The sequence below is a fragment of the Talpa occidentalis genome, unplaced genomic scaffold (genome assembly GCF_014898055.3).
Source record: "Talpa occidentalis isolate TD23 unplaced genomic scaffold, MPIMG_talOcc4v2.1 talOcc4.10, whole genome shotgun sequence".
In the NCBI taxonomy this organism is placed as follows: domain Eukaryota; kingdom Metazoa; phylum Chordata; class Mammalia; order Eulipotyphla; family Talpidae; genus Talpa; species Talpa occidentalis.
In genome coordinates this window covers 31,104,596-31,115,439 of record NW_023600993.1, presented here as the reverse complement: position 1 = coordinate 31,115,439, position 10,844 = coordinate 31,104,596, and the positions used below count along the sequence as shown (strand labels likewise).

The 10,844-nt window shown below is 44.8% G+C and overlaps 1 non-coding gene across 1 annotated transcript; it reads left to right on the top strand.

The window, feature by feature from the left end:
* Nucleotides 1–3,983: 3,983 nt before the first annotated feature.
* On the top strand, nucleotides 3,984–4,092 carry LOC119237728 (U6 spliceosomal RNA). The gene has a single exon (XR_005123379.1). It is a non-coding gene; the product is annotated as a U6 spliceosomal RNA (small nuclear RNA).
* Nucleotides 4,093–10,844: the final 6,752 nt, after the last annotated feature.

The following is a 10,844-nucleotide window of genomic DNA, read 5'->3' as shown; positions in this document are numbered from 1 at the left end:
GGCCTCAGAAGCCCCATTTCAGGCCACGCATGTTTGGCATTTGCTGACAAGGGATGGGTAATTTTCATAGTTTTGCTAGGAATATCCTTTCTTCTCTACTAAAAATCTTTCACGCTAAGAATATTCTTCCTCTGTCTTTGGGCACTTGGATGGCAGAATACTTTTCAGAATATACATCCCTTAACAATTTGAGGCCCCTGGTACTCCTTGCATGTTAATAATTACTAAATTACATAAGGTACTGGAAATAGTAATTGTGTGGGTATAGATTTTTTCCCTCATTCTTATCAATTAAATAAAAATTAAATTGCTAATATATTTCGTGTTTTGTAGACTACATGGAAGCAAAATATGTCACAACAGCATAAGAGATAGTCTGGACAAACAGAGGGATGCTGTGGTTAGGTTCTTACACTGCACATGAAGTGATATTATTTGAAGATACACTGGAAAAAGTTGAAAGTATGTTTTGTGAACTTGCTTAGTCAAGGAAAAAAAACACAAATAGGCAGCTCTCCTGCCCACCTGTGAATATGCAGGTGCCTCTTCTTTCTTATTTTCCTACTAAATCTGGCTTTTTTAAGATGTAAAAAGAACCCCCAACCAAAGAGGTATAATTAATAAGTCTAAAAAATTGAAAGGAAGAAAAAGAAAAAAAATGAAAAAAGAAAAAACAGAACAGTAGAAAATCAACAGCAAAATGGTAGCAAATCCAATAGTATGGATAATTACACTGGATATAAATTGTCTAAGGACTCCAGTGAAAGATAGAAGCAGACTGGAATTAAAAAAGCAAGACACAATTATGTGCCATCTAAAAGAAATACTTAAAAAATCCATACACAGATAGGTTAAACATTAAAGAATAGAAAATTTTATACTGTGTAGACACTAATAATCACCAGAAAGCTATCAGGCAAAGTAGGATTCAGGACTAGCAATTATTACTTTGGATAAACATGGAAATTTCATAATTATAGGAGCATTAAACCATCAAGAAAATAAAAATCCTGAATGTATACCCACCCAACAACAGACCTTCAAAATATACAATTCAAGAATAGACAGAACTGGAAGGAGAAATAGACAAATCCACCATTATGACTGGAGACCTCACAGTCTTTCAGAGAATCCATGGGGCCGGGGAAGACTTCAAACAAACTACCAAACAACTTGACTTTATGGACATTTGTAGACCACTCCCATCCAACAAAAGTAGAATATTCTTTCAAGTGCACATAGAACATTCTCCAAGGTCGACCACATTCTGGACCATAAAAGAAAACTCTCTGAAGGGACATTCTTGTGCACTATCCTTCCTACTGCCTGACAGGGATACCATGACTGGAGTCACATGAACCATCTTGGAGCCATGAGGTGGCCCGGATGACGCTACAGCAAGGAAACAGCACACAGAGAAAGAGATGCCGTGTCCCTGGTGACTGTAGAGCCGCCGATCCAGCTCGGATCTGGGAGTGTCTGGACCTGCTTTGTGACAAAACTAAATAAATCTGCTATCTTGTTGAAGCTGGGTTTTCTGTTATATAAGGTCTAATCTAATCTTCATTGATACTTTTTAACCTCTTCATGGTTTCTCTCCAGGCTTTTAGAATAGTACCTGGCCTATGACGGTTATGCAACAGTAGGGTAGGTAAAAGGTATCAGGCTTTTCTGCCCCCTCCCCCCCGCCATTAGGATAGATGAGGGAACCCTGGGGTCCTGAATACATGCTGATGGCGGGCACCTGAAGTGGGTACACCTGGGCTGAGAGACTGGACTCTTAAGGGTGGCGTCACGGGGATGCCAGAAGCAGCAGAAGCCAAGAGAGAGAAGGCCGGAGAGCCCAGATAGAGTGAAGACTTGCTGGGGGCTGGGAGGCCCCTGGCCTCTCCTGCCAGCCTCCTGGCCCCCCAGTACCCCTGCCTGCTGTGTACCTGGTAAACCCCAATAAAAGCCTGCAAAAAGCCACTGAGGGCTCTGACTCCTCCTTTACCCGGTCTGCTGGATCCTAGAAAACCTGCCCTGTGTCCATTCCTGACCCTACAGCAACTTCTACTTGTTGGGTGAAAGAATGGAATCCAATCTCCCCAATTAACAAATGAGGAAAAAGAATATTATTTTCCCTCCCTGCCTTCTCCCCTCCTTCTTTTAAATACAAACACCCTTGGCAAACCTCTGTCCTTCAAAACCTTAGGATGTTTTCTATCTGTAAACTCTTATCAACCAAACAATACATTACCTTGTTTTATAAGTGTTTCCGCTTAAGACACCTTATTTAGTATATTGTTGGTTCACTCACATTAACTCAGAGCCAACACCACTGTGAGTCACACCTGAACAAAGCTCATTTAACACCTGTGTTCTCCACTAAGCACATCACCATCTTCCTACTCTCGGGAGCACTAGCCAGCACGCCGGCTCTGGCGGGGCCCATTTGAAACAGGGAAATCGCCAAACAGTCGACACCTGCAAGAAACGCTGCCCTAAACTCAGGGCAGCAGGGACGCTGTGGAAGGCAGGTAGGCGCCACCCTTGGCCTCAGCTGGGAAGGGTGTGCCTGGGGTGCCTCCAACTTTCCCCTGCTCCACACAAGTCCGCAAAACGCACCAAGAGGGTTGACTTCAGGGTTTACAAATACATTTCAGCAAGTAGGTAAATTCACAAATACAGAATTTAGAAATAATGAGATGGATTGTGTGTGATTTAACCAACTCCCTACTGAGGAGCACTCAGATTGTCCTCAACTTTTACTGTCCAGAAAAATACAATTTCCCAATAAATTGCACGCGCACACACGCTTGCGAGATGATCTCCTCAGCATGGCTCTGACAAAAGGGACACCTCTCCTACCCCTCCGCCTCCCTGTGTTCCCTCTGGTTCCTTACCTCCTCTTTCTCCTCTTCCTCATAGCCTCAACTGAAGACTTCAAAGGCTCAGAATCCTGGGGGAAGCCAGGGAGGGGCAGCTGGAATGGGAGGAAGCCAACCTGACAGCAGGTGGGCTGGCTCGCTCCTCCCCCACCCCATTGGGGGTCATTTGCCAAGACCACTAAATCATCCATTTTAGAGATTTCATCTTAACAAATGTGAAAGTCTTATAAAAGAAGTAATTTGAAAGGAAACCATAGATCACATTTGTGGTAGATAAAACCTGGTTATAAATTTTGTGACTCGGGAGAGATCTGCCTCCTTTTCCCTCAGAATTGAACTTGGCCTGTTGACAGCTTGAGCAATAAAATATAGTGGGAGGGACATTGCCCTCATTTCTGGGTCCTAGTCCCAAGAGACAGCAGCATTCTGTTTCTCAAAGAACCTCTTGGAATCCAGACACCGTGGGAGCTCAGTGGAGGGACCCACCGGGAGAGATATAGAGGCTCTGGCAGGACTTCCAGGCAACAGCCAGCACCGACGTGAGGGAGCCATGTTGGAGTGGATATTGCCACCCTCCCGATTCCCCAGAGCAGAAGGATTCCACACATAGCAGAAGGAGCTACTCCGTGGAGCTCTGCCCAAATTGAAGATCCAGGAGCAAAGGAAATGATTGTTGCTGTTTTTAATATCCAGCCATACATAATTAGAGCATTATTATTAAAATCTGTCCTATGTAGCAATGACATTATATTTGTCTGATTTTTACCAAATTTTGGTTTCTTGTATGTTATTCTGTTTCTAACAAGGTAAATGAGATCAGGAATTTTTAGCTTTTCTTTTGGTACCATGGAACTCCTGGATGAATTTCATCAACCCATTTTTAGAATCATTTTTAATGCATAAAACAAAATATACCAATTATGTGAAATGTTAAAATATTTGATAGAAAACATGTGTGAAATAATAGAATCCAATGGGGGGGGGTCCAATAAATACTGTAAATTTGAAATCTAATGAGCACTTTTTTTTTTCAGGTAGCTACAACATTTTAATGTGATATGGAACTATGTAGGGGGATCTTATCTAACTGATTTGGTATGAATAACCGCAAGAGTGCTAGCTTCAGCGGCACATATACTAAAATTGGAATGTTGCAGAGATTAGCACGGTCCCTGCACAAGGATGAGGAATAACTATAAGAAATTGTTTTAAGAAAAATTATAAAATGTTCATTTTCAGTTAGAGATTAGTGAACATGAAGAGGTAATTTTTTCTCACCCTTGTTTACACATTCCTAAATTTTATCCCCACACCTCAGAAGTCTAAACTAACTACCCATTGCAATTGCAGTAGAATGACTTTGCATTCCCTGCTAAAGACCCTGATCAAAAATAATCTTTCTCCAAAAACACACAGGGGTAATAGAAACAGATAAGATGACAACATGAAGCCTTGATCTCCCCACTGGTTAGACTGAATTTAATCAGCAACAGTGTTCCTCTGGGGTGTCTGCATTTTCCCGCCAAACTGCCTGGTATTGCGGCCAGGGAGCGGCCACTGCCTGACCTCACTCTCTCACACAATAGCATGTTTTTCTTGAACCCAGGGGCCCCTGACTCACTGCCAAAGTTCCAGGCAGCTTTCTGTCATCCGTTTAGCACAGCGAATGACTTTGCTTCTGGAGCATGAGCTAGGCAGGGGCTAGGGAGAGTGTAGTCTCTGGTACAGATGAACAATTCAGACCTCCTGAAGCAAACAAACAGCAAAGTCAGACTTGGGAGTGGGAGCAGGAGGAGCATGTCAGGGATGTGACTGGGCCCCAGGAAATAATACTGCCACACAGGCTGGGACCCGTCTTTGTCTTGGCTGGGCGTCTCTCTGCACATCTTTTTCATCCCATCTTTTGGTGCAAACTGGCTTTCTTCACTCCTACATCCATGAGGTAGAAAACGCCCACAAATAAAGACTCTCGAGCTTTATATCTTCAAGTAACTGGAATGAGGTTTATTTGACTCTCATGTCCCTAAATCACAGAGATATGCTGACTGGCTAATCAACTCTGGCCAGAAGGGGTGTCATGTTGCAAAAACTGGCCACTCCTATAGTAACCATGTACTTGGGGGATGGAAGTAGAAGTGAAGGAAAATTCTAGAAAAATGCCCTGGCAGTGGAGCTGAGCCAAGCATTTACCCCACCCGAATAGAATGTTAATGTGGCAGGGGCACGGCCACATTCACATGTTGTTTGAAGAACTTGGCCCATGATGGTGGCCAGAAATTGACCTGCTACAAAACTGAAGGCTTTGCCGGTGGGTGAACCCAGCAGGACTCACAACACTGGGAACAGTTTTTAAATGAATCTAAGGAATAGAGCTATCCTTTAAGGTTGTGCTTTCTGGCATAGCAAAGATAGGGGCATTGGGGGAGTGGGCTGGGAGACAGACAGGGACCTTCCCTTGCAGGGAAATTTCCTCAACCTTGCTTTGGAGAAGGAAAACTGGGCAAGGGGTCGCTCTCCCTGGAAGTAGGATATTTTTTTAATCCTAAAATTTGTACTGTGCACTATGGTGGTTCTCAAACCTTTCTCCTCAGGAATGTTACACTCTTAAGATTTCTCAAGGCCCTCTGAGCATTTTTGATGTGGGTTCTATCTACTGATATTTGCTAGACACTAAATTAAAACAGATTTAAAAGATACTTATTTTACTAGTTTATTTTAAAATAAAAATGTAGCCATGCCATGTTAACATAAGAATGTTATTTTCATAAAAAGACTATTTTTGACAACAAAGAATAAAATAGTGAGAAGAGCGGCATTGTTTTCTGTCTTGCACCGGGCTGTAATGTCTGGCTTCGCAGAAGACAGCCGGACTCACGTCTGAGTCTACATTCAATCTGTTGCAAACTGTTGTTTTGTTTGAAGTCGATATGTAGTTGTAAAAGGCAGGAGTATGAAAATAGCCTTTTCAGAAAATTGTTGCTATTCTTTGGTATTGCATTAAAGCTTGACAAGTGCTAGTTTATTAAAATTGGTTGCAATGTGGAATCTAAAACCATAGCAATAAACTTTTCATTTACTTTCACATTGGAATCTTGCATGAACATAACATTAAAGTCATCTACTGTCACATTAAAAATCTTCCAGGCTTGCTGTTGTGACATCACGCATTGGTCACTTGAATGAAAATTGCTTCCTTGACTTTTGCCGATCATGGAAGCATTTCATTATGTCATTTCAAGGAATGACCCGTGGTACCTCTACCACTAATCACATAAGAAAAGTATCTAAGTAATGGGACAAGTTCAGAGTGGCAAATACAAGTTTTAGAAAAATTTAGTTATTGCTGAAAGCAAAACAAATAACTGTTGGTTATTTTCTTAGAAGTGACAGGCTCATTTCGTTATTTATTTGAAAATGTCTGCCAAATAGCTAAATCTGTAAGTTGCCCCTGTCAGTGAAAATGGTGTTTCATGAAAATAAGAGTGGCTAGTTCCCCTCACCACTGAAATAAGTGTATAGTCACTGAGCATGGAGAGGCGCGAAGTGCTTCAGGTGAGGTTTTAAGTGCTTTATATGTACATCCTACTAACCCCATAGAATAATAAAAGGATGCATACTTGAGACTACAGTGAAATAAAGCATAAAGTGGGGTGTGTCAAGGCAGTCTTTTGGGGTGACCTTAGAAGCAATCTGTCAGTGGAGTGATATTGCTTCCCATTTTGGGGGCTCCTCATCTCTGGTAACATGACTCATGGAAGATTCCTGGAGGCTGGTGTGATTGATTCCTCTCTGCTGATCTCAGAGATGGGAGACCAGGACGTGTGACCAGTTTCCAGAGATATGCAGAAATTCCAGTATGGGCCTGACATTTTTAAGCAGCACTAGCCCAGTGTGACAGATTAACATGCTTCCATTGCTGGGGCTGAAGAACCTTCCCAGGACTCTTCAGAAAAAACTCATAACACTAGCTATGGTGTAGCAAGACAAAGCAAGAAGTGGCCCCATGGGGCCATCACAGGGCTCAATAATGGTTCCCACCTCCTCCATTTCTAGAAGCACAGGTGGAGGTGACTCATCGGAATGAGGCAGAACACCAAGCTCTAGATGGTACATGAGGCCAGCGCATAATACACAGTGCTGACTTCACCCTGGCTGATGTCATAGTGGGCCCCTAGACCCTGGGTCATGTTTCCTCCCCTGACCAAGATCCTGTGATTCAAGGCTGAAGATGGGGGCAGTAATGCCCTGGTAGAAGTGCAAAGAGAGGGCTAGGCCTGCGGCAGGGTAACATTGTCACCGGCATAGAAGGGCAGGCAGCCAGGCCACTGCTGCATACAAGGAGCAGGGGTCCTGATGCCCAAACCAGGCTGCCTTGGCCCCATACTGCCAGAAGAGAACTGTTGCTGGGCAGGTGATCAGGTGTTGGGGAGCACTGGGGGAGGTCTAGGCACCAGGGGTAAGAAGGAGGTACCAGAAGGAATAGGGGAAGAAGAGACAGAGAGAGGCATAGCCTCCAGCATGAAAAGACATTAGAAACATACTTGACCCATGTTCTGAACACCTTTAGATTTGGCTTTGGACAAAGACAAGCACCACTAGGCATGTCGTTCCACTCCCAAAGGACATGTGAATCCAGGATCATAAAGAGCTTCCGGCACTGTGCTGTGGTGCCCCCAGACACCAGTGGTCACACTTCGTCCAGCCTGGGGACAAACCCAGACTTTCTGGGTTTCCACCCCCTCCACTGTGCTGGCTCTTGCTTCCCCCCCAACCCCCTCACCCCCCAACCCCCACTCCTCGCCTCTGAAGGTCAGCCTGGTGGTTTGCTGCACATGGTCTCTCAAGTCAAACCAACCTTGGTTCCAGACTTCGCAGCAAAGGGACCTTGAGCAGGGACCTAACCTTTCCCAGCCTCAGTTTTCTCACGTGAGACCTAGGGAGATAGGACCAGCCCCATCGCATCGGGAGTAAATGACGTAATGCAGGGCAAGCAACACTTGTCTTCTGCTGAACACTCAAGAAAGACCCTTCGTAATTAGTTCTGCCCCCACAGAGCTGAAAGGAAGGTAACTTAGGAGGGAGCCAGTTTCTCTTGAGACACTCTCTGGAATATTTAGAGGGAGCTTCATCTGCCCTTCATGTGTGTGTGTGGGTGGGAGGCATCCCCATGCTTTGGACAAAGCTGAATTTTCTGCACAGCACAGGGAGTGGCTACTTGACATTCTAGGTCAAGAAAAGATGATGTTCACATGGCATTTTTGCCATTTGAACAGGGCATCCTACATTCACTTTTTGAAATTCACAATGCTATCCCAGCCCTCATGATAAGACTGTCTTTATTACTATTCCTACTTACTGAGGAAGAAATAGGCCCACAGAAAGTAAATGGTATAACTTATCAAAAGTATTTAATCTTTTATAGAAACCACATTAAACATATTTTTCATTAGGCTTTTCTGACATCCCTTACATAAGTTCCCTTCAAAAGAAATTCCTTTCAGAATTTAGTGGCAGATAAATGCCCAGATCACTAGAATTATGTGACCTGGATTTTATTTTCCCTTTTTGCCTGGGCATCAGAAGACTATGGAATATATATTTAGTTCTCAAGCTCAGTGGTTATATATTTTGCACTATGCTAAGACTGGGCATGACTGTAAGAAGTGGAGGCATAGTCAGTAGCCTTCAGCAATTATAATTCTGTGGGGCAGCAAAGTGCTGGCCCAGACCCATCCAGTGGGTGCCAGGCAGGGCCTCCCGGGCTGGGCAGCCTGGTTTATAGACGGGGCCCTCATGCCTACTATTTCCACAGACATCTTGAGGGAAAGGTGATTTGGCGAGTGCAGCCAGGACAGCAGTGCCCAGAACTCCATCCAGCTCTTTGTAAAAAGGAAGAGGGTCGCCTTCAAGAGCTCCGCAGCTTGGCGTTTTCCCAGCCAGAGAGAAATATCCTTCCACCAACCTCCCAGCCAGCTTCTGGAATGGAAATCCACAGACAAACCATCTCTAGCTCACTGAGGAAGGCCTCACTGAAAGAATGAAATCAGGACCTGCAAATGGGCTGGGACAACTTGAGAGTCCAGGTGCCCCCAAATGCTTCCGCAACAGTTTCTGCTTGACCAGATTTGGAAATTCTGAAATTTTGTTTGATTTCCGTCATGCTTCTCTTCCAGTGTCCCCAAGACCACCATCTCTCCAGTCCTTGCCATGTGCTGGGGACCCTCACTCCAGAACACCTGCCTTCTCAGGTGGGAATATAACCAGTTAGGAGGCCTGGAGCCTCTGAGCTCCTGAAACTAGTTCCCTGGTGCCGGTATTCTCACTGCAAAGCTGTTTCCTCCAGCAAGTGAAGCCTGAAGTTGATTTATGGCTCATTTTCAGTACACAATACTGTAATTTTGTGAAATGATAGCAGTATCGATTCCAGAAGATTTTCTCTTTGCTGAAATCCAGGCTGAGGTGCTAAATGGAGCCTGAACGTGAGTACCAGCACTTGGCACTTCATTGATTTCCGCGGCCTGGCCCTCCACTCTGATGCGACCAGCAAGGCCCCAGCAGAAGCATGGTCTTTGCCGCCTGGCTCACTGGCCTCTTTTCTCCAGAAAGAGTCGCCTGTGAGTAGGGGGCTGACTCCCCTGCGAGGCAGAGGGTCCCAACAGGATCCCAAGGGCTCATTCACATTAATCACAATGAGAAGTGGATTTTGGATCCTTAATCGAAGTACATTTGTGTCTCCTTCTGGTTCTCATCAAGACAGAGAAGGAAAGACTGCATTTAGGATTGGAAACAAGACAGTGTGAATCAGTGGATGAAAGAGCAATGAAGAAGAGGCAAGAGAGGGAAGAACAGAGAAACAAGGAAGGGAAGGGGGGCGTGGAAAGGAAAACTCCCATAAATTAAAAAAAATCTCTGGCAAGGCCAGTTGAGCCATGATCTAAGATAGAGTTGAATGATCTGTGGGTTCCAGAATTAGTTTGAGATTAGGATTCTGTGGTAGAGTTTGAGAAGGTGGTTTCTTGTCAGAATCATGGAGTTGTCTTCCTGTTGCCCTCAGTGCTGGACAGAAATTTTTTAGAATACAAGATACCAGACTGGGGTGCTCAGCTAACAAGAGGTTAGTGATTTCGTAGGGGCACCGCAGCAGTCTGGGAGAGGATTGCATGGTTATAAATGAAGAATGATAGGTTATAGATTCTCAGACCAGAAGGAGTCATTGGGCTATCCTAGGGGGCAAAATCTGCTTCAGTGTCCAGGAAGGAGGAGATAGTTTCCCTATCTATTACTTTATTCACATAACAACTGCTTATTGATCATGTTGTGAGGAGACACTGTCCTTTCTTCTGGAGCGTATAGCAACTATTAAGTGAATCAATTCAAATACACGTGATTACAATGTGCTCTAAGTGCTTTAAGGAAGAAAGTTCTTAGAAGAGAGAGAAGGTCCCACTGGCTTGGGGGAGGGCCTCGAGTTAGAGAAATCCCTCCAGATCTGACGACTGAGAAGACCCTGGTAGGGCGAAGTTGGGAAAGGGGTTGCGTGTGCTTGTGAAGTCCCCAAACGTGTTGCTCTGTGGAGTCTAAACAAGGCTAGTGCGGTGGGAGCTGCAGGGAAGGAGGGGCTGTAGGGCCCGGAGCCTTGAGGTTCTCCTGAGTATGCCGGGAAGTCATGGGTGGGTTTTAAACAAGGGAGTGGTAGGATTTGACCTGCCTTTTTTTTTTTCCTTTGAAGATTTATTTATGTATGCATACAAGAGCTGGGGTACAGGCCAGAGATGCAGGGGGTGAGAGGATTCACCAGAGACAGAGTGGGGAATAGAACAGGCAGATTGACTGAAAACACTGCTGAGGGGAGCAGCGGGCGAGTCAGGAGAGGTCTGCCTGGCCATGTGGGTTGCTCCCTGGCCGGCCGGGCATCGAAATCATGCTGCCAAGGCTGCGGATCGCTTCATAGTGTGGTGCTTAACCCCTTGCGCC